The sequence below is a fragment of the Tachypleus tridentatus genome, chromosome 1 (genome assembly GCF_004210375.1).
Source record: "Tachypleus tridentatus isolate NWPU-2018 chromosome 1, ASM421037v1, whole genome shotgun sequence".
Lineage (NCBI taxonomy): Eukaryota > Metazoa > Arthropoda > Merostomata > Xiphosura > Limulidae > Tachypleus > Tachypleus tridentatus.
Window position 1 is genome coordinate 101,403,602 of NC_134825.1, and position 27,782 is coordinate 101,431,383.

At 33.4% G+C, this 27,782-nt stretch overlaps 1 pseudogene across 1 annotated transcript; it reads left to right on the forward strand.

The window, feature by feature from the left end:
- Positions 1–1,504: 1,504 nt before the first annotated feature.
- On the forward strand, positions 1,505–21,076 carry LOC143256998 (uncharacterized; annotated as a pseudogene). Its single transcript, XR_013031654.1, has 5 exons — positions 1,505–1,748; positions 5,033–6,837; positions 7,502–7,652; positions 9,036–9,155; positions 18,657–21,076. The product of XR_013031654.1 is annotated as an uncharacterized LOC143256998 (transcript).
- The last annotated feature ends 6,706 nt before the right edge of the window (positions 21,077–27,782 follow it).

Consider the following 27,782-nt stretch of genomic DNA (forward strand, 5'->3'; position numbering starts at 1 on the left):
AGAACTCAGTATGAATGAATGTAATATGTATGTAAACGGACACCAAGACTATGTTAAAAGAAAGGTCTATAAACCTCTATGAGCATTGAAAGATTTATACAAGTTTCCCGATGGTTCAACAGCTTAAGATGATGATAATACTTGGTGCATAATTTTACATACCGTACCAGAAACAGGTGAGTTACGGTAGATGTGTTTTATTTATCACACCAGAAACATGTGAGTTACGGTAGATGTGTTTTACTTATCACACCAGAAACGTGACTTGCAGCAGATGCGTTTTACTTACCACACCAAAAACATATAAGTTACAGTAGATATGTTTCACTTACCACACCAGAAACATATAAGTTACAATAGATGTGTTTAACATTGAGATGCTTCAAACACATTGTGCGTGTGTTTTACCAACGGTCTAATAGTTCCAATATGATTAGTGTCTTTAAGATTCCAAATATTTCAAAAGTTATTACAGAATAACGTTTTTTTATACAATTTAATACATACTTTGTGAATAATATTAGATTATTTTTAGTTGTTGTTTTTGCTTATAATGCATTTATAAAAGCTCTTTTAGAACATTCACTGTTGTGACAGAAATCAAGTATTCTATTTGTAATTTCAATGTTTTGCACGTTAACATAGAAATGCCAATAAATGTCAATAAATTTAATGTTTTTGTAATCTTTTCGTTTAGTTTCTTCTAATGTATTTCTTGAAGTAGTAAATTAAATTAAAATAAAACTTCAGGTTAACTTTAAATTGTTGGTAATGATAACATTATTTGGAGGTCGGTTCATAAGTACATATTTTCATTTTGCATTGTATTTAGGAAGTTTCCAAATGCTTCTAGTATGTGTTCCGCATTCGAATTTTAACCACCCATGTTTTTTCACATTTACTCATTTCCAATCAACATTACGTTGCTTATTATCATTGATATCATTTTAAAAGACCCTCAATGACTCAGCAGCAAATCTGGGGGCTTGAAATAGAGTTTCGATACCCGTAGTAGGTAGGCTTATTGTGCAGTTCTGTATTTAGCAAAACCATAATCATTTAAAAATGAAGATAGATATATAGGGCAGGATAAACATTTATTTGTCTGAGTTAGAAAAGTCTATCATTACACAAGAATTCCTTGTACCAGGAGATGAAGATCTTATTGTATAAGTTGAAGGTTGCAAATGTTGTTTCTATTTCAGGAATGACCTTTCAAAGAAGAAACTCGCATAGTTCATTATATCACTTCCATGGAAATATAATACCATTGTTTTATTTTCCCATATTTGAAGGTGCTATTGTGTTTTTGTTGTTGTTTTGTTTTTGTATTCTTCATAATTATCACAGCAGCTTTTCAAACATGCATATAATCAACAGAATCTTTAGCACACACGCGCAAGCATTTTAACAAAACATACGACCAATTAATTTTCAAGTAACTAAAAAAAATGTTTTTAGACGATTCCTGTTAAAAAGCTTTCGGTGAAACTCGTCGTTCCCATGGCAACAAAGACCTACGTTATTAACGTTCTTTCCTAGCGGCCAGAAAAGTAGCAAGGGTGCCAGGGTTCTAACAGTAACCACCACTCTTTCTGCAGAACTATTCTCTTGAACGACGGTTCGGACAATGTATTGGACCGTCACCTTGTAGACCTACTGTAATTAAATTTAACTATAATAGAAGTGTCATTTTTAACACTTCCAGGTTCATAACAATTTGAGTGTGTGTTTCCTTATAATCAGTGGTGAGTTCATTTGTTTTACATTACCAATTTTTAAAACAGAAGAGTATAAAGTCTGCTTGATAGATATTACGCCTCTTTCTTTTTCCTCAAGTTCAGAAATATGTTATGTTAGCAATAAGTCATATTCGTGTTACTTGCTGAATTTGTTTTGATTTACAGATAGATTAGTAAAACAAAAGAATAAAACTTTAATGCTTGTTATTAATAAGTTTACACCTCCAAGAATATAGTTTTGTTTGTTATTAAACCAAGGGATGATTAATAAACTATCTATATTTTGACCAGTAGGGACATCGAAACCTGGTTTTTAGACTTATAAGCCTTCAGATTTACTGCTGAGCCATTGAAACTAATTATGTAGAAACTGATTGTTTGGTTTAGCGAGAATTGGTCATAACAAGGTGTATCATACAAATGTGTATGATGATAATATTTAAATGTATTTACAGTTCGTTAACAAAATAGAAAATAAAATGTATATATATATATATATACACTTCTGGAATACAGAGCCGCTTGCTTTGCATGTTAATATCAATTAGTATATCTTGACGATTTAAGGCCGAGTAATAATTAATATATTATATTTATACAGTGGTACCTCGGTTCTCGAACTTAATCCGTTCCAGAAGGCTGTTCGAAAACCGAATCATTTTTTCCCATAAGAAATACTGTAAATTATATTAATCCGTTACAGACCTCCAAAAGTTACGCATTATGAAGCATTTTAAGTAAAAATATTGCTTATTTATACCTGTATAATAATACTTAGATGCATAAAGTCAGCCACAAAAACTATAAACACAATAAAAAACAATAAATGAAAATTAACTGCACTTTACCTGTGCTGAGGAGAGCTGATGGCGTAAGTGAAAGGTGGTGAGGAACGAGGAGAGTAGGAGGGTTATTATTGTTTGAAGGGGAGTCACCTTCCATAGAAACGTCAGGTAACTCTCCTTCTGAGGTTCTTTCTCTTTTCTGTCTCTTTGCACCACTACGACCTGCTTAAGACTCACTGGATCTATTTCTAACTAAAAACTTGTCTAATGAGGTTTCTTTCTGCCTGGCAACCCTACCCATGTCTCACCACACTATGTATGCCACTTTTCTTCCTAAATTTTTCAAACTACCCCCTACTAGCCTTAAAGGCATCGCTTGTACCAGCACTCGTTCCAGGGGTGTTTTTCAGGAGGTCAGCATGCAACTGCTTTGCTTTCTCACAAATGATGGTCTCAGAAATGCTATCACCAGCTAACTGTTTTTCGTTTACCCAAATCAACAACAGTTATTCTACCTCTTCCATTGTTTGTGATCTTTGTTTCGTAAGCACTGTCACTCCTTTTGCAACATAATCTCCTTTGATGACCTCTTTATTTTTCAGTATGGTGCAGACTATAGACTTCTCCATACCAAACTGTGTAGCAAGGTCAGACACGCGAACACCACTCTCATACTTCGCTATGAGATCTTTTTCACCTCTATTGTGGCTCTAACAATTTTTCTTTTTGGTTTGCTGCTTTCATTATCCTTCTTTGACCCCATGGTGGCTTATTTAATCAGAATATTTAGAAAAAAAAAAAAAAAACGAGAACGTTCACAGCAGATTTTAGCGGGGGTGTGGACTGAGCGACAGGTGCGGGTAAAATGTTTTGGGCAAACTTGGCGGGTTATTTCGTGGGTTCGGGCCACGACAGCTTGGTTCGGGAGCCGAGTTTATGTTCGACAACCGAGACATTTGTTTCTCAAACAATATGTTCGAAAAACGAATTGTTCGAGAAGGGAGAAGGGAGTCATTCGAAAACCGAGGTACCACTGTATTTGCTTTATATTTAATTTTGAATTACTGGTAGGATTCATATAACTTGAAACGTTTTCCGCAACTATTTATACACTAAATCTGAAGAGCCGTGGTTATTATGTAGAATACGCATTTGTGTAGTTCTATGCTGCAATGTAATATATTTATAACAGAAAAGAAATGCAAAATGTAAACTGATGACAATTAAACTTTCTTTTGATAATATTCAAAATTATTAGGGAGCAAAACAAAGACCCAGATTCCCCTTTACGTATGTTTTATAAATTAGTAGCTGTGTTTCTGTAAATTGTTTGTGGATCCAATAATATAAATCGCACAAAAAATAAATATATTGTCAATAATATTGACAATCACATGCACTAATTACTCGAGTTGTTTTTATCAGTTCTTACATTGAGCGTTGTAACACGTAAAAAATTGAAAATTACTCGACATAATGAAATACGATTATTCTATTCATATGATCCACAGAAAATGTATTTATATAATTGAAATAGAACAATTCCTGAAATATATATTCGCACATGTAGTTTATGAAAATCTTGAAATTATTAAGAAGTGTTAACCTGCTCACAGCCAGGCGTTGCCTTGAGGGCTAAGTCTCACTCCCCTGTCTTGGTTCGTCCACGTATTGTGTTAAAGTTTTATCATTTGCAAATCTACAATAAAGTGAAAATAATATCGTGTTAACGTTTAGGAAACCATATTTATCTCTTCGGAAAATGAAATATTTGTTGGTTTTTGAAAACGCTGAATTATGTTTATTTGTTGTTGTTGTTTTCTCATTTGTACTCCCCAGTTTACTGATTACATAGCACGATTTAGTATTTTGAAAACCTTGTCGTTATATTAATTTGTGAAATCGTACAAGTGGTTTGTGTAATAGTCCTCGTAATAACAACCAAGGATTTGAACTTTTTATTAGCACTTATCACATTAATCAGCACGCATTTCATGTTAAAACATTTGTTTGGTTCGAAACCAATGTTGGAAACTATTTAAAGATTCTGATTGACCATGCCATTTTAACCGTTAACATTCTGTATGTCTGAATTAAACAACATCTAACTAGTAAGTACGCATTTTTCATATATATATATATATCTTTACTCAATATCCGAGTTATTTTTAGTTACACACACACACATCTATATACCGGTAACTAAACACCATCTGCCTAATTTATAATTATCAGAAGTGAATGCATTTTTTTATCGTTCTTGAATTGCTGAGCGTATGACTTACGTTGCCTTTTGAGAATTCGTTTACACAGTTCACAATAAATTATTTAGTATTTCATAATTATGATAACGTTAAATTTTCTGTTGCCTAAACATTTATGTTTGTTGGCAAAATATGTTTGTAATGATTTTTATAAAGGCAGAATTTGTCTTCCATGTATTTTATGGAAAACATAAATGCCATAATTTTGAAAGTTACATAATATGTAATTTCTTCCTTTTAGAACAGCAGTTCCAACTTGCGTGTAACGCTGAAGACCAAGACGAGGACATTCATGTAAGTAAAACCAGTCGCAACGTTCCAGAGAACGACAGTAGGCCAGCTGCCGAATATGACGATCCGTGGCAGTTAAGGCATGATGTACAGTTGGCATTAAGGCCGTCACCTGGAAAAACATTTTATGACACAAGTAGTGGTTTTGTATTAAGTTCTGAGACCTATGACTCTGTGAACGGTGACCAAATGGTGCGACAAATGTATGAAACTGCTTTTGATTGCAGGGTAAAACGAAATGTGGAAGATGTTGATCGTCTGGCTAACAGTTCAATGTTTCATATGCTTATAAAACACGCATCTTCTCAACAGTCAGAATCATCTTCATCTTCCAACATTGGTTCCTTTTGTACCACTTCTACACGCCACCTACGATCCCAACCTCAAACGTCTATTCATGCAAGGATCCATCAATCTCTTGCGCAGTGTGAACAGACAGAAAAAAGAACAAATTTTATTCTTAGAGATAAAGCTAATCCAAATCCTCTCTCCAAACAAGAACGAGGGGAAAATTCTACAAATAGCGGACGAATCCGTCAAGAACAAGATCAAAAGGATGTGTCTGGTGGCCTGTTGCCATTTATTTGCAAGAAGGTCATTCGTGGTAATCTAAGTGTAAGAGTTCTTTCCATGAAACTCAGTAAACGGTTATCTAAACTTAAAAAAACAAATTCATCCAATGTCGAAGATCTCGAGACAGAGATTTCTAATTGTAATTTAGATACCTCAGATAATTTTAAAGTTGTAAGATTGCGAAGTAAGGATGACCTAAAAATTCTGCTTGTTTGGTTAAAGATTCTTCTCGAAATTCTGACTTTTCAGGTAGAAAAGAGATGGCTTACTCTAAAATACCGAAATTTCAGTGTGAAGAAAATGACATGAGGCTTCCTGGTGACTACGAACCACCATGGGATGCACTCAGTCCTTGTAACACTCTTGATGAACGTTTATCAACACGGTGTCTCTCCTATTCTGCTAACATGCCTAGTTTCCAATCAAGTCGTTCTATTTTGATGGGAAGTCAAAAAGATCCATCTGACCCCTCAGTTGAACTCAGAAATTCCCCCTGTAATGACTCATCTTTTTCCAAATCTATCACTATCAATCAACAAAGTGTTATAAGTAATACCAGATCACTTGTAGACTATTGTCTTCCATTGAACTTACAAAAACATGTTCGTCAGCCTCAGCCATTTGCAAGCTTGAGTCATCCTAGTGAAACAGTTGAACAAAAGCCTATTATTTCTACAGATTACTCTGACTTGAACCATCCTAGCTTATCAGATTTAAGGAAATGTAACCAATGTAAGATATCCCAGTCTTACTCTGACGAAGCTTACAACCCAAATGAAACGAAAATTGGCTTTTCAAAATCAACCCTATGTGTAAAACAAACCAGAAACCTACCTTCTGCACTTTCTTCCGAATCTTACCTGCAGACTGAGATAATACCTTTAAAAAACAGAGACGCTGAAAAACTACCAAATGTGCCAAAAAGACCAAGATATCTTTCTATTCAAAAGGTAATAGCCTCATCGTCAGTGATGTCTACAAAAAAAGAACAAAGCAACATAGTAAGGAAACAATTGATTTCACAATCATCAGTTAGTAATCCTAATGCAGCCCTTGCCACAGTTTTGCCTTCAATTATTCCTGTAACAAGAGAACAAAGCATCAAAGAAAGCAAACAGTTTGTTTCCAAGGTATCAGTTAGTGGTTCTGATGCAGTCCATTCAAGCTCTTCGAAAGTATGTGGTATGTGTTTTTCAACAAACACTGGTTCATTTTAAGACTCGAATGTTTCTAACATGTTAACTTAAGATTACACTATGTAACACAACGTTTGATCCTGGATAGTTTGTGTTATTTTTCTTGTTCCTGGGTGGAAAGTGTTATTTCCCAATTGCTTATGCCTGAAGTAAATGGAAAAGTAAAAATTTTGTCACATGGTGTTATGTAAAGAACGACTCAAAATGCTCAAGTATTTTTAAAGGTGGTCTTTTCTTCATTAAGTCAAAAGAGGATAAAAGCCGAAAGATATAAGATGATATCATTATTATTCACGTTTATATATCTGAACTGTTTGGTAAATAAGCGAGGTTAAGAGTCTTAAAGTAGATATGGGACTGAAATATTACACTATAAGGTATACTGGCTGTTGTTATTTTTATTTCTTGATACTTGTTTATCTATCAACTGAACATCAAATCCAAAAATATAGTGAAATTTCAGTTATATCTTGGATCAGCATTATTAATGTTTTGTTATACACCATATATCCAAGAATTCTCCAGTATGATAAGAACTAAAACTGTTAGGCAGGCTAAGTTAACAGTAAATTATTTGAAAAGGTTAATGGAGTTTATGTACGAGTTTTTGCGCCCAATACATGTATTAGTGGTGATGTTTGCTTGTATAGGGCCCTCACCTAGACTTCTCTTGAACCTCGACGTGAATACTGTGAATGTTTCAAAACATGTTCGGAAACAAGTGCCATTGCATCCAGGTCTTTCGGAAACGGGCTCATCGGTTGAAAAAGTTGATTCTTCAGTTCCGCTGGAAAAACAAGGGTAAGTTATCGTTCGTTGTAAGATCGTAAATACAACTGTGTGAGAAAACGACAGTTGAGTACTCTTCTCTGATGCTGTATTATAGATGTTAATTTTATGCTATACAATGAACTATGTCTGTAATCCAGCGTGATTAACATTTAACAAAACATCTTTATTTTTAGATAGACAAAACATCTTTTTGTATCTATACCGAATTAAAAACAAGGTCGACCAATATATTAGGCCTTGACTTTGCTGGATTTGTTTCGGAGACCGGTTTGACTTTATATAAGCAGACGCAGCTTTCTGACCACGTTGTTTTTGTCGTGCGAGGTACGTTGGCCAACAACATTTGGCTATGGTATTTGTGATAACACAAGATCAACCAACGATACTAAGCGGAGCTATGCTGGCCTAGTTTGAGACCTGAACGAATGGCGCTTTACTGTTGTTCTTTTTGAAATTTGACATATCCTGTGTTTTATAGTAGGATGAATATCCAACCGATGTTTGATTTGCGTTGAATATTAAAATCGTATTTGTATATTTACATATAAAGTATGTATTCGATCGAGAACTTTGTAAAATGTAGGGTAAAATAAATATTTCTTTATCTATGACTGACACAGTCAGAAGTTCGACAAGACCGAACAAATTTTCGAACTATTTGAAAATTTAGATTTTTCTGCTACAATTTTTTAGGATTTTTTACGGTTTCAGAAACCTATTTCTGGAATGTATATTAACAACGCTTTACGGAATTCACTCTCAGCGGCAAGAAAAAAAGGTGGACTTTGTGTATGTGAACAAATAATGATTATACCCATTTTGTACGTGGACATTTTAAACTATAGCATTCATTTGAAATAAAATAAATGTTATCTTGTAATAAAAACGGTATAAAATTAATGTTGTTCTCGTAGAAAGGCTAATGAATCTATTCTAATTTTATAGTTAAATATTGTACTAAAACATTGCCACAAATTCCTGTTCGTTTTTTATTATTTGTTTTAAATTTTCGTGAAAAGCTACAGTGATTATTTTCGCATATCTGCCTCTAATAAAGCAAAAGCAGGTAGTCAACAGTGCTCACCGCCAGTTCTTGTCCAACCGTTTCAGCGGTAACGGAACATTAACTTTTAACCCTTTTATTCACAATCCAGACACGCACGTCATTTCTCTTTAAGGGATAAATCGAGACTATCCATGTGAGTACAGAACTGCATTTATATTAACTTCCACAGAAGAAAAAGTTAAAAAATGTGCATATTAAAGAAACAAAATAATATTTGGATGTGAAATATAAACAGCCATTTAATTTTATACCAAATTTTCCGTACTTAAATGAAGATTTGGATGATATTTTTATTTTCACCTGGGCTATAAGCGTGAGTTTTTCAGATGGTACCACGGATCTATAAGCAGGACTGATGCAGAAAAGCTTCTGAGGGTTCTGAAGGAAGGGAGCTTCCTAGTCCGCAACAGTGAAAGCTCAAATCAAGATTTTTCACTCTCTCTCAAGTAAGTAAATTACTTCCAATTGAAGGACCGGCCATGTGAGTTAAGGCGTTCGATTCAAAAATAAAAACAAACCTCCAACTGCTTATAATCTAACCCAGAATATTACGTAATAAAACTGTTGTGGGTTCTTGTTGCAGAGGTACTTTCAGAGAATATAATCTACAACAGCTTTCTGTTACTTAATGAAAACTCTGTATATTTCATATATTAAGTTTGTTTGTTTTGACTTTCGTACAAAGCTACACGAGTGCTGTCTGTGCTAGCCGTCCCTAATTTAGCAGTGTAAGACTAGAGGGAAAGCAGCTAGTCATCATCACCCACCGTCAACTCTTGGGCTGCTCTTTTATCAACGAATAATGGAATTGGCCGAAACATTATAACGCCCCCACAATTGAAAGGGCGAGCATGTGTGGTCTGACGGGGGTTCGAACTCGCGACTCTCAGATTACGAGTTGAGCGTTTTAACCACCTGGCCATGCCGGGCCTAAATATTAAGTAAAAAAATTCAAGTAATATTAGACGGTGATAAATGCTTATTTTCCGAAACTTACGCGTGGTCGTTTAGTAAAATTATCAAAAACCCAGACAAAAGTAACTTTAATGTTGTCATCACTATAAGCCAAAAGGAAAGAAACACTAAAATTAATAAATATTTTTCTAGAATCGAACGGTTCGGAATTTGTAGGTTCCTCCATAACAAGCGATAATGGAAAATAAAATAGATATTACATTAAATATTGAAGTAACAATTTACAATCCTTCATTTGAGACAAATAGATATCTAATAGTAATAACTTTATATATTTAACAGTAACAAGTCGGCGGGGTAGAAACATTTTAAATTAATATAGAGATAGCTGAATGGAATTTAAGTTATATCTAGGATTGGGAACTCATCTGTGATCGATAAACTATGATCGAGAGTGAATCTTTGAGGAACATAATACAAGTAGTTTGAAGTTGTTTATGGGTGATTAACTGTTTTTGTTGTATATGCATGTTGGAGAGTCTGGAGGATTTAATTAGTTCTGATGAATATTTTCACGTGTCAGTAGGCCTGTATAATTAATTAGCATACTGTTTTGTCAATATGCGTGCCTTTCAGTCACAACTACTGTATTTATAAACAACCCATGAAAATAGAAGGGTAAACAGAAAAGTTTTCGTTCTGAAAAGAATATGAATTCTAAAGGGAAAATTATTGGTAATTTAAAGTAATTAATATGTTCTGATTATTTTTTGATCTTGGGACATAAGAACAGTGCTATGGTTTTCTAAGAAAGGAGTGGTAAATAGTATTAGATAACTTGAAACAGTGTGTTGTTTCATAGCAGGATCTATTTTATTTGACAGGAATTTTCATGTTATAGTAGGAGGATAATACAAGGGGTAGTTATTACTTTTAGTTTGTTGTGTAAAAAATGTTATTTTAGTAAGAAGCAGCACAAGTTCAGAACAAAAGTTAAAAATGAGCGAATGAATGTTTTATTAAAGTAAGTGGAAGTTCTAAGTCAGGTATTAACTCATTTGTCTCGGAAATAGAAAAAAATATATGTTTCAATTTCACAAGTAATTTTGATAAAAGAATGATCAGAATTATTGATTATAAAATTTCTAGAGCAAAAGAGAAAGATTCTTCACCTACAAATTCGTTAACTTATAATGGATAATTTGTATGTGCAAGATCCAAGATCTAAAGAGACCGGAGTAAAATATTATTAATGTACATATTAACAATAAGTAAGACATATGTGAAACTGGGGCGAGAACTGGAGAGGTAAATTTTACTAAAGGTATTGTCCAAAGTGACATCTCTTCTTCTTAAACTTGTTAAAACACATTTTAACTTTTCGCAAGTAATAGTTTCTCTCAGTAAGCATCAACTATTATACATTTTATATACAGGAGATTGTATTACATTTTATTGGGGTAGTCGTATTTGTATAAAACAACAACGCCTGTGTCATTTATCAGGCAAGTAAACAGTTTACTAGAACAGCCGTTCTCATTCTCATGTATTTTTTATCGAGCTTCCTTCAAGTTGGTCGGAAAACGTTATATAATAACGGAAGCAGCAGAATTGTATATAAATACTATTGTGTCAAAACATTTGAGTGATCCGTGGTGGTGAGGGGAGTTGAAAAATACAAGATAACCCTCATTATAATGAGTCTAATACTTATTTCCTGTCAGATTATAAAAAAAAAGTTTTTTCTCCACCAGCAAAAATTCCTTTGTGGGTTCGACGTTAAATTTTGTGCATGTGTGTGTGTGTATTGTAAAAGGTAAAATGATTATTTTCACGAGCCACACTTTAAAAAAACTTGTATGTAAATAGAAACATGAATGTATGCTTCCATCATCCTTTTATAAATGTTTTTAAAGCTATGAATACATTATATTAGAGATCATAAGTAATTACACTATGTAACACAAATTTTGTTCCTGGATAGTATGTGTTATTTCTTAATTGCTTATGTTGTAAAAGTACAAAAATGGCCATTATTCCCTTCAAACTTTGCTTTTGTGACCTGAGTAATTAAATTTAGAAATTAACCTATTTTCTATATAAAAACGGGCAAATTTGCACATTTTCATTTACATAAGGTCTGAATAAAACAACATATGAATCAAGATTTACATGTATTTATTCTAAAGTTATACAAAAATGTTTAGGAGTGAGTAGTTTTTCAAGATTTGCGATTGTAATGTAAATCACTTTCACGTATCAGCCCCCAAATATAGTCTCCCATCATGTTTTCGTTATACGCTCCCAAGTCACAAAAGCAAAGTTTGAAGAGAAAAAGTAGGTCTTTTCCATTTATTTTGGCCCGGTGTACCGATTTCAAACTACCCCCTGTAAATGTTACCTCCAGTTTACCCCCGGGGGTAGTCTGAAATCGATTTCATCTTACTCCTCTTGATTTCAAACTACCCCCTTCCCGATGGACTCGTTTTAACGGTTTGTTAAGATGCTAGACGTTTTTATCGCACTCAGTGTGTGTAAACAAAATTAACACATTAATAATAATGTAAAAATTCGAATATTTATCATGTTCTATATCTCATGCTATCAATCACTCATTTTTATTTCATTGCGCATAAAGAAATATAAAAAAATTAATATGTATAAATTACAATATATTGAATGAAGACAGTATGTAGATTGTAGACCTTGTGGTCTGGCGAGGACGAGCCTATAAAATACCTTTTATCTTATATAAATCATCTATTTTAATAAAAGAAATAATAAGCCTTTTGTCTATTATCATGTACTTAGATACGTACTCGACACGCACTACAAATATTAAAAGCAATCATTATGTTTGTCATTTTGGCGTTACAAGAGAGAGTAACTTGAAATCAAGGGGGGTAATTTAAAATCGATTTCATGTTACCGGAGGGTAACTTGAAAACGGGGGTAATTTGAAATCGTTACACCGGCATGGCCAAGTGTGTTAAGGCGTTCGACTCGTAATCCGAGGATCGCGGGTTCGAATTCTCGTTGCACCAAACATGTTCGCCCTTTCAGCCGTGGGATAGTTATAATGTGACGGTCAATCCCACTATTCGTTGGTAAAAGAGTAGCCCAAGAGTTGGCAGTGGGTGGTGATGACTAGCTGCCTTCCCTTTAGTCTTATTCTACTAAATTATGGACGGCTAGCGCAGATAACCCTCGAGTAGCTTTGCGCGAAATTCAAAACAGACCATTTAATTTAGGCATAAGCAATTGGGAAATAACACTTTCTGTTCAGAAACAAGAAAAAGTAAACATTTTATTATCTAGTGTTATTTCTTTAAGATTATTTAAATAAGTTTTCAGAATTTTCAGAGTCACCTTATTCTTTTCTTTACCCACGAATCACTTGGAAGACACAAAACTGTATATTTGTAACCAATTTGTAATGGTTGTATACTCTTACAAGTTCTTTGCTTTTCTAAAAAACTTTTGTCTGAAGTTTCATGTTTTTAACTTTTGACAGAAAGTTCGAAGTTTCGATAGAACCCATTCGCTGATCATTTTCTAAAATTAGTAAATTCAATAGCGCCACCTGTTGATCCTCTAGCATTGAATCGTCAGGAGCGAGAGTTAGAAAACAATAATGTTACACAATACGGTGCAAAATATTAGGGTAAGAGAATATATTTTTGTCATTCTTTCCATTTTATAAGATGAATTCTTCTGTGCTGTAATGTAATGCAAATTTCAACACTATGGTAATGCTTCACTGATCCCTGTTGACAACTGAATGAATCACGGTGAGAATACTTGAACCAAGAGCATGTCATTAGGTTTCTACTTGAATGAACATACTGATCAAATGTAAAGTGTGAAATAACTGTCTGCAGGGTCTTAACTATATAGCAAGAAGCTAGCTTATGGTACCGATATATGTTAGAAGAGATCAGTTTGATCGCACTTCACTAAAGAAACCCTCATAAAAACAGTGTTTAACACTATACATTACGTTCTGTTGTTATGTCACGGCCCAAAAGCATAGAGAATTGTCAAGCAAAGATTAATATAAAAGCTTTACGTGGTGCTGGTTGAACTCTCCGACATATTGCTACAGACATGAAGGGCTCCCCAGACACTGTAAAATACACTCTACATCGTGAGACCAAGACAGATAGATTTCAAAATAGGAAAGGAAAAAACAGAACACCTGAACTCAATGATAGGGCAGAAGGAAAACTGTACCAAATGAGAGAAAAGTGTCCAGATCTATATTATCAAGACGAGTCAATGGGAATGGAATATTTGGTCGTGTAGCAGTTAAAAAAAAACACTTTACATAGATCTCCAAATATTGTCAAGAGACTGAAATTTGCTAAAAAACAAAAGGACAAAAATTGGACTAATATTTAGGAAATGGCGTTATGGACGGATGAGTCCAAGTTTGAAATATTTGCTTCAAAGAGTAGATTGTACGTCCAGCGGAAGAAAAACGAAAGATACTTACCTCAACGCAAAGCACCTACCATGAAGCATGGAAGAGGAAGTGTGATGGTTTGGGGGTGTTTTCTTTTGAGGCGACAGGAACTATTTGCAAAATAGATGGAATAATTGACCAGCGTAAGTACCATCAGATACTTTACGTGGTTTGCGTATAATTGGTAAAGGATTCTACTGTCAAAAAGAAAATGACCCCAAACACTCACTCAACCTATTCAAAAATCATTTAGCTAAGAAAGAAGCTGTTGGAATAATTCAAATGATGCGATGGGCACCATAGGATCCCGATCTCAACCCAACTGAGCAGATCCACAATTTGAGGAATCAAAAACTTTACAAATCAAAAGTTACTTCCAAAGAAACTTTATGGGAGTGTATTAGAGATATCTGGAGTAAAATACCAAAAGACACTTTAATTAAATATGTTGTAGCAATGCCTGAAAGACTGTCTTCAGTTATTAAAGCAAAAGGGGCACACACAAAATATTGACTGTTTGCTAAACCCAAGTACTTCCACTGAGTTTCTGTTGTACTAAATATGAAGCTTAATAAAATGTTGATGTTTCGCTTGTGATTTATATTCCATTGTTCTTTGACATTTGTCTGAAATATAATTTTTTACCTTGTCCTAACACATTGCCACAGTACTGTATATAGACAAATATATACGTCATGCTACCTCTCAAACATATATAACTGTTTGTTTACAAATTATATATAAAATAACGATTCTTTTGATAAGTTCAATGGTACACTAATTGTAAATAAACTGTAACTGGTTTTGCAGCAGAACAAAATAATTAGACAAGTGTGATCACACATTTACAATGAAAACAGTTGTATAAAATCATTGCATCTCATCTCTGAATGCATGCAAGATATCACTCTGACGCCGTGGTCTGCTAATCCTTCGCGGCTATATACGAGATCTGTTAAAAAAAAAATACGCGGACTGATGTTATAAAACAAAATGTACTTTATTTAGAAGTTACAGGTCTGGGACCCCTTCAAAGTACTCTCCTCCCCAACGCACACACTTATCCCAACGGTGTTTCCACTTGTTGAAACAGTCCTGGTACTCTTCTTTTGTAATGTCCTCCAGCTCCTTCGTCGCATTTGCCTTAATATCGGGAATCGTCTCAAATCTTCTTCCTTTCAAGGGTCTTTTGAGTTTGGGGAACAAGAAAAAATCGCAAGAAGCAAGGTCAGGTGAGTAGGGGGGGTGGGGAAGAACAGTGATCGAGTGTTTGGCCAAAAACTCACGAGTTCTCAGGCACGAATTTCGCAGCAACGCGGTGCATCTTCAATTTTTCGGTCAAAATCTCGTAACAAGATCCATCTGATATCCCACACTCTTCAGCAAGCTCCCTGACAGTCAGACGTCGATTTGCCCGCACCAGGATGTTGATTTTGTCGACGTGTGGGTCGTCAGTTGACGTGGAAGGACGTCCAGGACGCTTATCATCTTCAATGGACTGTCGACCATTCTTAAAACGTTCATGCCACTTGAAACATGCCGTACGCTTCGTAGCAACATCACCGTAAGCCGTGTTAAGCATAGCAAAAGTTTCAGTTGCAGATTTTCCAAGTTTAACACAAAATTTCACAGCAAGTCGTTGCTCCTTCAGGTCATTCATTCTGAAATCCGCCAAACGAATAAATCGCACTTCGCTTAAAACCGCGTAGCTAATACACAAATGAAGATATCTGCAATCGGGAAATGGCGTCGTAATCAGCTGATCTGTGCGAACCTAGCGACACCAAGCGGATTCCCCTGGAACCAACTGGAGCCGCGCAATTCAAACAGTACGCGTATTTTTCAACAGCCCTCGTACATATATATTATTGTGAACGGAAGGGGAGTATTTCATGATCTTTCACGCCAAAGAAACAAAGCTGTGCTACATAACAATTAAAATAATAGGTCTGTGTGTGTAATTTCCATGTTTTCGCTAATTCCACTCCCATCACAAAACTGCAAACGAATTGAGTGGCGCGAACTTAATAAATTCTGAATATGCATCACTGAAACTTATATTATTAGAGAAAATTTGGGATACTTTATTATATCTTAAAACTCAGATGGCGTTAAAATTGCCCTATTGAAGGAAATTAACACAACGGCTATTTTAATGAGAATTCATCACTGAATGTACGTCATGGTGGTCCACTCAGTGGAATAACATAATGATAGCTTTAAGCAGCTTCAAGGCAATAAACATTCAACATTTTTACCTGTTTTTGAGCTCTGCAAATTCACCACTAAGCACAGAAGTATAGCAATACAACTAACAACTATATTTCCGTAATTCGAAAAAGAAAACGTACTTTTAAAATGATCCTATTCTGTTCACCATCCAAATGAAAAACTTTAAATATGAACTCAAAGTAAAATATTACTGTTTTTTAAAAAAATAAATAAGTTCTTAACGTAGGACCTCTCTCTCAACCAGAGAGAAGGATCAGACGACATTATCCGAGTTTAACAAACTTTCTACAGAATGTGACATATAATAAGACATGATGATAACAATTTAGTTTCAAAATCCGATTAAAATTGACCGAGTTATTACTGACCACATCAGTAACAGAAGTACTTGTATAACTGAAGAGTCTGCTGCATTACTTTCTTGTTCCTCGCCTGTTGTTACAGTTTCCTGGGGGGGGGGGTATACATCCCCTCCTTCATTTTAGGTGGGGGTATGGTGCATACAATCATCCCCCTTACAGTTTGGTCTGTTGAATTGTTTTATTGCATCACAGGCCTACAAATTGTGTGTTTGTTCTTGTGGTTCTCGTGTTCTTACCAATCGAATTACATAATTAGGCCTAAATGTATACTTTTTCAGTAGCCGAAATGTACATCTTTAATATAGGCGTGCTTCTAAGCTTTTCGATCTAAGCGATAGTTCTAAGTATCAGTCAGTAGGCCTAAGTATACATGCAAGTATCGTGACAACAAGATTACTCTGTGACTGCATGTTTACAGCTTTCAGGTTCAAGTAATCAGAGATTACCAATTTGCAAATTCAACAGTCCACATAAATGGTTGCAAAAATCATCCCCCCCCCCATTGGGTGTAAAAAATCTACGCCCCTACTGGCCAGAGACCAATAGATATTCAGAAATAACTTTAAGCCGCACTACATGTGACTGAAACAATTGTTACTCTTCAGGATGTCATCACTATACAGCCACTGTGGACTCGATTACGATGGACTTCTTAACAGTCGTTATTGACATAGATTCATTAATCAAGCCACAAAACGTTGTGGTGGCATTCGAAAATAGATTTGGCGCTGACAAGGACAGTAGTAATAGTAGTAGTTACTATGAACACGGGCTCCAACCTCAAACAGAAGATGAAGAAGGGTAGCATGATTTAAGTTGAGATTCAAAAAAAGAAGATTTTGTTGGTATGTCTTCTGATGGTAAGATTGGGCAGCCTCTCCAAAAACAAAAATGTGATATAATTATATGGGTTAAATTATGGGTTATATGGGTTACTTTCCAACGCTTTCAAAACTTCCAAGAAACAATTACTCGAATTTCTTGTTTTTTGCCTTACCATTCAAAAATATAACTTCTCTTCTGGTTGAGGGAGAGATCTTATTTTAATTTTAAAATTGGTCATTTGACTTAAACAAATGGGATAAACGTGAATAAATCACTGACTGAAGTTCTGAATGAATGACAACAAAAAACGTCAATGGCACGTCACCAACAAATAGGCAACAAAGAGTACTTTGTGTACCATCTCAAATAAGCTAAATCGGACATAAAAACGAATGGTATCTGTAGTGTAAAATCGTGCGGTATTCAAAGTATTATTAAGAAACTGCATTTATTGAATATCTTTTTATTATTAAAAGTAGCATGAATTATTTTTCTCATTTCTTCATAATAACTGAAATAAAATCATTTATGTGCAATAAGCAGTGTTGAAATCCCTTTTCATTTTCTTGGGCAAAGTGCGATGATAAAAAGCAGTGTTTTCCCCGTGTTTAAAGAATAAGGATCTTGAAAATTTTAAATTTGATTAAATATCAGTTGAGATTAAATCACACAGTGAAACTGTTTCATTACAGCACATGCAAGCCTGATGTCACAAAATTTCAATAAAATTGAAATTGTAATATTGCTAACTATGTGCTTATCTTCAGCTTACATAGTTTCGCACTTACAAATATCATTATTTCTTTTGTATATAAAATCAGGGGTTCGATTCCCCATGGTGGGCTGAGCAGATAGCCCGATGTGGCTTTGCTCTAAGAAAAAAAACACACACACACTCTTTTGTATATAACTGTTCGATATTTTACTTTATTCCTCAGGCCCTTGACCTCGTGGAAAGGGTTATGTTTTGCAATATATGGTACTTCCTTCTTTTTTTTGTAAAAGTTCATGAAATTTCTTTTTAATTAACCTTACAGAAAGTTTAAATCATAATTTGATTTTATATATAGTTATTAGTAGTCTTTATGTGAATACTATATACATAAATTAATAAGTTAATAAGCCTAATTCTAGTGTTTCTGTTTCAGGAGTACTTGTGGTTTCATGCATATGAAGATTGTTTATAAAGATGGAAAGTTTATTCTTGGTCAGTTCAGCAAACCTTTTAACAGCATCCCTGAAATTATTAGTTACTACTCAGTAAATAAACTACCTATTAAAGGTGCAGAGCATATGTCTCTCTATCATCCTGTCATAGACCAACTTCTGTAATTACTCACATATAACCATAGATATATTTTTTAACTGATTTACTTACCTCCAGTGTACATACAATTTTCTTAAGTATATCTACTGATCCAGGTCATTCTGAAACTAGTCTGTTCCAGTGAAGACTTTTATGTTTTATCATTGGCCAGCTCCAGGAACTTATCTCCATATGCAAATAGCCCTTATTTAAAAAAAAAAAAAATGAAATAAAATGTGTTCCAGTGAGCAAATCTTACCAATTTACCAGCTCAGTACATCTTCTTTGTTCTTTCAAACTTTCCCAGGAAATTATGCATCTTGTTTCATACCTGACTCTAAAATATACAGTAATGTATATTCTATAGACTTTACAACTTTTAAGAACTTGTTTCCTTGTGTGATAAATAAAAGACATCATTGTTTTTCCATCTTATTGCTGACCAACGTTTTATACATCCAAGATTCTTGCTCAAAAGTATCATGTTCTTAAACTTCACATCTGAAAACTGTATTTTTTTGGAAAGAAAAACCCTAGATGTAATAGACTGTGTTACAAACTGTTATATTGTTACTTATTCTGCTCCTAAAATCTTATTCTATGAAACAAGAAAGGGAATGTTAATCTAATGAACAATTCTCAACCAACTTCTCTTGGTTTTAAAGTTCCAGAAGTTTTATACTTCTAACACACAGGAGCAATACAATATAGAGACAAAGTTTTCCAACATATTTATAAACATTATATAATGAAATAAAAATATTCTGAACTTATTCAAAGGGGATACTTAGTGAAATAAGTAGATGCCTAATTTTCAAGGAAAGCCCACTACATGTAGGAAAATTGATAGAAGTTACGTTTTCAAAAAAAGCCAACCATATCTAAAAATGCACATAAAGTGGATAGAAAGATCATCATATCTAGGAAAATTTGTAAAGTCCAGTTTTCAGGGAATGCTTATCCTACTCAGGTAAATGGACAGAAGTCCAGATTTCAAGGATTACCTATCATCCCCAGAAAAATAGGTAATGTCCAGTTTTCAGAGAATACTCATCATACCTAGGAAAATGGATAAAGTCCAGTTTTCAGGGAACTTTTTTATCAGTTGAGCATGCTAATTATTATTAAAAATGTGCTACCAGACAGAAATTGTCCAAAACTCCAATGTTATTCATAATCACAAGTGAAAGTAAACATAAAGAAATGAAAAAAAAAAAGTTTTCATTGTGTTATTCACAATATTTGCTTCACATTTGTATTTGTTAATGACAAAATACATTTTGATTATTAAACCGAAAATGACATAACTTAAGTATCTAAATATGAGTTTCATTTAGACATTCAAGTGCGTATTTGTGAGTCTATACAGAAAATTGTTAATTATCTTTTTTTTTATATGTTTTTCAACAAAAAGTAAAGTAAATAGGTATTTTGCAAAAGAAATTGGGTGATCAAAAACAGAGACTAAAATATGTCTTATAAAGTAATTCTGAGAGCAGCTTGCATACCATACTGGTCTTTTTCTTTTTTGATATCATTATATAAATGGATGTTAACTGTATGAATGTTAATTATTGACCATGAATATACATGGGATAGGGTTTCAGTATACTATTAATTAAGTGGTCAAGGACTATTTAAGTTATCAGCTTTTTGAACTATAATTACCTTTAAATTATTAATGTATGTAGTAAAAGTAAACTGTTAGAGAAAGTTCTAGAGCTTAACATTTTAAAGAAGTTTCAACTTTTGAATATTTTGTTTGATTGTGGTTAGATATTTGTTTAGTCTTTATGAGATATCACCAAAAGCTATTTTTTAATAGTTTAACATTTGTTGAAACTAGACTCCCTTACACAACAGTTAATACATATGTGTTTACTTTATACAATCTATTTCCCTTCCTGTTGATAGAGATAACTTGTTTACGATTCAATTTTTTTATATTTTTGTTATATTATTAATATTTTTTCAAGATCTTTGTTTTCATTTTTGAAAAAAGAATTTATTGTTTACTGCTATTGGAAGACCTTTAAAGAATAACCATAGAAGTTTAAGATTTCACAATGGTGTATTATCCAGTAGCAGGATTCTATTTTTGATTGACTTATTAATAATTTTAATTTGCCTAGAATATTTATTAATTACAATGCTGATGACTTTTATGGACCAATTTTTATAAATGTTTATGTTTTAGTTGTAATTTAAGTGGTTCTGTTAATTTAAATAACATATTTCTACATACACTAAGAGTGTATTATGTTTTCTAAAATTATACTGAATCAATTTAACTGTAACTACCAAAAGATTTAAATGCTTATTTGATTCATTATGTTTGTGATGATGAATGATGTAATTTAAGAGCATGTAGTACATCTTTTATACAAGACATTATTGTATAATTGTTTATTGTAATTTTTAATAAAAATCTTTGTTGTAGTAATATTAAAAATCGTATTGTTGTTTTCGAAGTTTAAACAGAAACATAAATAGCTGAAGTGAAATAATTTGTTTCCAAAAATTTAGATTTAGTTCTATTCAAAAATATTTTGTAAAAGAATTGATTTTTTTTCTGCTCAGAAAAAACAAGGTTTGGATGACTGTTTGGCCAGATGTACTGTGCTTATCATTATAACAAATTATAGTAAAAAGTTTTACTATACTTAATGATGTGATGCACAAATGAAAAACAATAACTATTGCATGTATTATAAAAAATGTACATTTGATTTAACTCCTACTGGATGGAGATATGACTCATGAGACAGAATGCTTCAACTGCCCACTTTTAAACATAGTTTAGGAATTAGTATATAGTAACAGAATAAGTTTTGAGGCACTAGTCACTGCTTCAGTTACGGTAGCTTGACATTTCAAATCATACAAACATCTCTTGTAGATGTAAATTAAGGTTTTAGCCATATCATTAGTGAATTACTCCAGGTTTGCTTTAACTTGAATTTTGATGTGTACTTAAAAAAAAACCTTTGTAACATTTTTACGTAAGTTGTATATTTCATGGTAGATCTACAGACTTTTAATGTTAACATTATCTTTGAAAGATAATGTCTTTTTCATCAATTTTGTGCCAGCAAAACTGTTGTAACAGATATATTTTATATTCAGGCTGCTGCTGGCAACAACTATACCATCTCTAAATTAATATAACATAACATTTAAAGACAAAGAGGGACATATTGTTCCATATTGTCTGTTTCAGCAACTAAACTTTATCAAACCATCCCTTAAATGTTCTTAAATTTATTGCACCCAACATATTGAAGGCATCTTATTCCAAAGATCAATCACCTTCTTATAAAATAAAAATTTCTTAGTTTTAATTGATTTCTACCCTACCAAAATTTAGATTTGTGTCCCCTAGTCCTATTATTCTTATCATTGAGTATGAAAACAAGATGATGCATTGACACTATCTATTCATTTGACAATCTTAAACACCTCAGCCAGATACCCTCTAACTCTTCTTTTTTTTTTTAAAGAGAAAACAACTTACAAGATCCTAACCTCTCTTCATAAGGCAGCATATTTAACCCAAGTATCATATTAGTAGCCTTTCTTTAAACAACTTACAACAATTCAGTGCCATTCCTAAGGTAAGAAGCCCAAGACTGAACACAATGCTCTAAATATGGCTTAGTTAGTGACTTACACAATTAACATATAACTTTTTTAGACTGGCATTCTACATGTCTTTAGATACAATTTAAAATCTTATTTGCTCAGCCACTAGCAATGGTACATTGTTTAGATGGCTTAGGAGACCAATCAACTAGAACACCAACATCTTTTTCTTCCATAACACTGTAAAAGCTATTCCCATCAAAATTATAATTCAAATTTTGACGACCCTTACGTATTACATTACATTTATTGTAACTTAAAAGACATCTAGCATTCATTTGCCTATCTCACTAAGTAATCCGTTATTTTTAAAACACAGCATCAGCATCACACCAACAATGCTCAAATTATTAACATCATCTGCAAATTAAAATAGTTTATTGGCCATTTTTCACCTGTGTCCTGAAATAATGCATTCCTTGTTGCACCATATGAACTCACACGAAGATCACTGATGTTTAACTGGAATTTAATGTGACGATCTACAGGGTTGCCCGTAAGTCCCTACCCATCCATATATCTTATGTATCCAGTGTATCTGTGTGGTGTCACCAGTATTCTTGCACTCATGTACCCACGTACTTGTCACAATACGCTCCTCAAGTGTAAATAGGCTTACATCGGCCATATTTCTCTGAAAAAAATGAAACAACTTTATAATGCACGCGTAATTGAATATAACATAATAACATATGGATGGCTAAGGACTTACGGGCCACCCTGTACATTCATACCCTCCACACCGTGAAACTGTAACAATCAAGAATTAACAAGTTTAGCGACATCGCCAAAGTTCATACAAGCAAGCACACACATTCGAATTACAGGCCCATAGAATACAATTGTACACAAAGCCATGTTGTTAGTAGTAGGAGCACAAAATTACAGCTTAATAGACATATCAATTCATCATGGGATCGTGGCAAGATAGAAACAATGAATTAAGACCTATACTAAATACCTTATACATTCCGACTCTTACGTTATCAAAATTAAGACAATCTTTGAAAGTTTCCAAAATATAAACAAATCAATACCTTGTTCGACCAGCAGGTACATGGGGAGTCCCTAATTCAAATTCCAAAGCCTTCAGTGTCTGTTGTAAGAAATTCCACGTGGTTGTGACTACGCTAAATAATGATAATAATCATGGCAGGTATTTCGATTTAACACTTTGCGCCTCGGAAAGAAACGCAAAGCAATCGAGGGCGCTCAGAAGGGACCTTCTCTTCGCCCTGCTCACGAAGTTAAATTTAACTGGGCGAGTGATTGATAGCTAAACCGAAAACGATTTTCATATACCAGATTATAATGCAGGTTGGTGACAAAGTTCTGTTGGTGGTCTGCGAGAGGTTAAATACTGACCCCTTTTTAAAAAAAAAACACATATGAGGATAGGGATTTATAGATCCAAAAACCTCAGAATCTACTGGGGGGAGTACCCCGAGAAAACCCACTTTCACGGTCAGGGTAGATTATTAGTAAAGCTCTAAGGGAAACAAAAAAAACAAAACACACGCACACAAACATACACAACGGTAAAATACATGAATTAAGACAACGATGGATCATAAGACCGATCTAAGGCACCAGAAGGATAAAGATAGGCTGTTCGTGGATATGAAACAGAGTGATCAATTCTGTCTGTATCGATGAGTGATTCTATTTCTGTCTGGGACGATTGGTGTCTTCTTGCGAATTTGGTTTCTGTCTTCTTACTCAACGTGATGTTGATGTCTGTAGCGGTTACTGTCTTTTTTTGTTTAGATTGCTGTTGAAGAGAAATGCCAACGTTGGTCAGAGTATCCTTGTCTTTCTTCTTAGCATTAAGTGTAGATATGCTTTTGGCAGCAAAGATAGTGGGCATACATGGAGAGAAAAGCTTACTGGACGAGGGGTACTCTAATTGACATGTTGAAGTTTAGTTGGTCAACGCCAAAGACATTTGGCACTAAAATGAAAATAATGTAGGTAAAATCCGTGGTTGAGTATATAATCAGCTACCTGTTTAAGCTCAGTCACGACATTTACAAAGTGAATTTGTAATCCTATGGTCTTGGAGTGGATTCTGTGTACTGCATGGAGTTTCGTGGGAGTTATTGTTTCCAGAGAATGTTGAATTTCAGATGGAGTTATAGTTTCCACAGAATGTTGAATTTCAAATGGAGTTATAGAGAGATGAACGTTCTAATAAATACTGGGTATAAGCTACTGGAACTTTTGGTGGGAGAGCACCGGACATTTATATTTGCATTCCACGGTTTACAAAGGTAAGCGTGGTCCTGAAATGTTGAAGGCTGCAGTAGTATACCTCCTCGGGAAGGATTCTTGTTTTTCTAGGATTAACTGAGACATTGGGTTTGAACTGATAGATGAAGGCAATAATCTGGCGAGGGGAGAAATCTAACGGTAGTCCGTCAAGAATTACCAGGGGTACTGATGATGTTGGCGTAGAAGGAAGCTTGTACGATGAAGGCAGCATGGAAGCGATGAATTCACATGTTGAACACTTAACTAGTAGTCGAGGAATGAAAACCAAACGAAGCAAATACACTAACCTCGGAGTGAATCTATTTATAGGTATTCTTAGTCAGGTATTCTTATGCACTTGGTTGACAATGATGGCATAATTATAACGTAACTAAATTGTAAAGACATATAGCATGTATGAAGGCAATATAACGAAACACTCAAATATACAAATGCATACGTTAACTCAAGGGTAAATATCAATTTTCATATATTCAAGTACTGTGCATGAGAGAACTAACTGTCTATGGGGATGAACATGTGTGTGATTGGGTTTCCAGATCAACCCGGATTCGTTTGGAAAGGTATAAAACTCAGATATTGTCAGGATTTAGATTCAAAAAATGAAATTGAGCTAGCTGTGGCTATACTCCTGACATTAATCCACTTTGTCTGAACAAATTTTTAAAAACCATTTATTTTATTTCCTTTAGTCACTTTTTTATCCAGTGAGCCAATTTATTCCCCACAACTACAGAAATATTTTTTAATAAGACATTTATATGACTCCTTGTCAAATGCTTTCTAAAATTTCAGATCACCAAACCCACACCTGTATCCTCATCTACACAAACAGGTTGTCAGAAAATTATTGTGGCAAGACTTTTCCCTACTGAAGCCATGTTGACTATCAAAATTTCAAACTTTGTTAAATAAATTTGCAAAGCATCTTTTATCAGAATTTCAAAAACTTTTCATTATAAATACTAGAGTGATTCTTATCACCTTCATTGAAAAGAAAAGCAATATTAGCTAACTTAAAGTCTTCTTGCACTTTCCCACCATGGATGAGTGGTTCATATATCAAATCATTAACCTCCTTCAAATCTCTTGGAAAAATATTATCTGTCCCAAAAGACTTATCTTTTTTAAACTCTCCAATGTTTTCCTTAACAAACTCATAATTAATGTGATCAGCTGGTTCACTGTTTTGTTTTCAGCTAACAACTATTCAGGAAGAGGAACATTTTTAAATATTTATGAAGTAAAAATTCTAGAAAGTGTAGCATTATTAATTAACCAAGCTGTCTAATAATCATTAGATATGAATTATTCTTTATCATCTCTCAAAGGCTGATCTCCCATTCTAACATTTTGCTTACTCTTCATGTATTTGAAGAAACCTTACTGTTAATTTTAACATTTTCAGCTAAATTTCTTAATCATCTATAATTTTCTGTGTCTCCCATCATTCCAATCATTAAACTTATTATGTTTTTGTTTTGCTTTTTAATTTTATCCATTATACCCTCTGTGAGCTAACCTGATCTTTTATTTAGAGCCACTATTTATTTATGTAAGGAATGTATCTAACTTCAATATTCAAACATTAATATCATAAAATTTTCCATATTTAAATAGTTTCTACAATTATTTCAGTTTCTCAATTCACAAGAGGTTAATCTTTTCGAATACCTTCAAAACTGACATCCAAAATTTCATTATTCAAATAACTTCAGTGTTGTAGCACTGTAGAATAATACACTTAAAAAACCAAAGGCCATATTCAATGATGACGAGAAAACCCACTTGTAGAGAAATATATATATGTAAAAACGACTGGTTTGAGTTGAGAAAATTTTATTTAGTGGAGCGAATAACGATTTGACTTTCTTCAAACCTGACAATGACCGAAGAAGGTTGAAATGTTGTTCGCACTGCTACATAAAAATTTTTTCAACCCAAACCAGTCGCTTTTACATATATACAAAGGCCATATTCATGTAATATTTAGGTATTTATTTTATTTCTACGATTATTTATTAAAGCAGCACAGACACTATTGGTTAAGTAGCCCCCCTAAAACTCACAGTGAATAAACGTTTTCTGTTTTGAAGTGACAATATATGAGATTTATAATGTGTGTGTTTTATTTAACAAATCCATCTACAGTCTCTAAATATTATATTTCATGAACTATATATCTTGTTGCATTGAAATTGAAAAAATCCAATGAATTAAAGTTAAGATATGAAAATAATGAATACAATAAAAGTTAGTTTGTAGTTATCCTTCTAGTTGTAGAATTTGTTTTAAAATTTTTTTAATATAATTTAGAAATATTCTTTGTAATATGGTAACTATAATCAAAACCCATTTAATACAAATGTGGTTTGCTAGACCTATTCAATTTATACCTATGTGAAACATCATAGTTAATAACTGTTGTTATAGTTAATCATCACATATTAAACCCAATTAGCCACATTGTACCTCAGAATTAACAGAAAAAGTAACTTTACTAAATTTTATTTTCACTTTGGTTATAGAAGAAATGAACTTATTTTACTGTATAAACTGTAAGAGTATTTATTGCTTATATATTAATTTCACCATCAAATGATATTATACTCCATTACAAAATTATATTTTTAGTCGATATAGGATCAGTACTTAATTTTTCCCACTTCTTTTCATTATTTTATTTCTCATTTATCTGATTGGTTAATCAAAGTTCATATTTAAATTGGAAAGGCAAATTTAAAATGCCAAATGCTAGCACTGAAAATTAAATATTAAGGCTGCTGTTTTTATTCTGATGATCCTTGGTAGCTCAACAGTAAGTCTGGGGACTTATGATACTACTAAAACTTGAGTTTTGATAACCATGGTTGGCAGATTTAATCCTTGGCATAACTCTGTATCTAGCAATAAATAAACATCATGTGATAAGTAATGCTACCATGATGTAGGAAAACGCTTTTTATTTTTTGTGCCAGCATTAAGACATAACATTAAATGCCTGAATAATGAGTCATTTTTATTGTACTTTAATTAGAACATTTTATTATTTCCT